Source organism: Mus pahari, chromosome 15 (genome assembly GCF_900095145.1).
Source record: "Mus pahari chromosome 15, PAHARI_EIJ_v1.1, whole genome shotgun sequence".
NCBI lineage: Eukaryota > Metazoa > Chordata > Mammalia > Rodentia > Muridae > Mus > Mus pahari.
The window spans coordinates 70,671,874-70,673,588 of NC_034604.1; positions in this window are offsets into that span (position 1 = coordinate 70,671,874).

A 1,715-nucleotide genomic window follows, 5' to 3' on the forward strand; every position below is an offset into this window, starting at 1 on the left:
TGGCCTCGAACTCAGAAATTTGCCTGCCTCTGCCTCCCACGTGCTAGGATTACAGGTGTGTGCCACCACTGCCCAGCGTATAGCATGTTTTAACGCTGTTTCTCGTTTTGTACTAAAATGTGCCATGGCTACCTTCTTCTCTGGCCATGTTTACGTAGGGTTTTAAATGAGTCTCACTTTTTTTTTTTTTTAAAGATTTATTTATTTATTATATGTAAGTACACACTGTAGCTGTCTTCAGATACTCCAGAAGAGGGCTTCAGAGATACTCAGATCTTGTTACTGATGGTTATGAGCCACCATGTGGTTGCTGGGATTTGAACTCTGGACCTTTGGAAGAACAGTCGGGTGCTCTTACCCACTGAGCCATCTCACCAGCCCGAGTCTCACTTTTGTATGTACATTCCCCTTTTTAGATTTGCAACGTTTTCTTCTATCATTTCATGAACCGATTTCTGTGCTTCAGTTTTGTTTTGTCCTGGTTTGTTTTGGTTTGTTTTGGTTTGGTTTGTGACAGGGTTTCTCTGTGTAGCCCTGGCTGTCCTGGATACCCTTTGTAGACCAGGCTGGCCTCGAACTCACAGAGATCCGCCTGCCTCTGTTCCCGGATTAAAGGCGTGCAGCAGGAAACCCAGGAGGTTTGCTTTCTTAATCACGTCCCTTAGTTGGTAGAAGTTGCAGTCACGTGTGTTCTAGTTTCTCTTCCTGTTGCTGTGACAGATGGGACCACAAGCATCTCGGGAAGGGTTTATTTGGCTTACATTTTCAGTCACAGTCTGTCTTTGAGAGGCGTCAGGGAAGGAACCAAGGAAGAGGTCAATGGAAGCAAGGCTATGTTCTTTTCAACCTTTTTCTTTTAATTTGCAATTATAATTACATATTTCCCCTTACCTTTCCTCCCTCCACCCCCTTCCATGTACACCTTCCACCCTATTCTTTCTCAAATCATGGCCTCTTTTTCTTTGTTGATGTTGGTAGTGGTGGTGTGCACGCGTGTGCATGTGTATATGTTTTCAGGGCTGCCCATTTGGTACCAGATAATCAACCGAGCCGTGTGCTCTCCCTGGGGAAGGCCGTCTCTCCTGCTCTCAGCTCCACAATTCCCTGTGGTCTTTTGTCTCGGACCTTTCTTACATGACAGTTACGCTCTTCGGGCAGCCATATTGCTTTCCTTCCTACCACTTCTTACGTTTCTGTGTATCAATCTGAGCATCCGTTGGTCTGGGTACTTCCTAGTTCTCATTTCTCAGAGAGTGACAGGTTCTTGAGGGTTCAATGCCTAATACCACTTACAAAATGAAAAAAAAAAAATCAACCATGGTAGCAGCACCAGTAACAACCAAAGAGGCAGAAACACACTTAAAATCCACCCACACATCACAATGGCTACATAACAGAGCACAGCCAACACTGTACAGTATATATCAATTTAAAAAGTATTTTGAGTAGATACAGAAATAGCAAATAAATGAGATTAAGGAACGGAGTAGACGAAGAGGGGAAACTAAGACTGAAGGGCTAAAAATTAATAAGCTGCCTAGCTACCCAAAAGAAGTGGGGGTCTGTGAGAACATGAACTTTTCACCCTCCCTTGCTGCACAATGGTTCCCAGAGCACTCCTGAGTGGAAAGTTTCCTGGAACAATCACAATGTCCCAAAGCCCCCGGTCACAATGATCCAACGCCCCTGTGGAATGTCACCACCCTAACCACAAT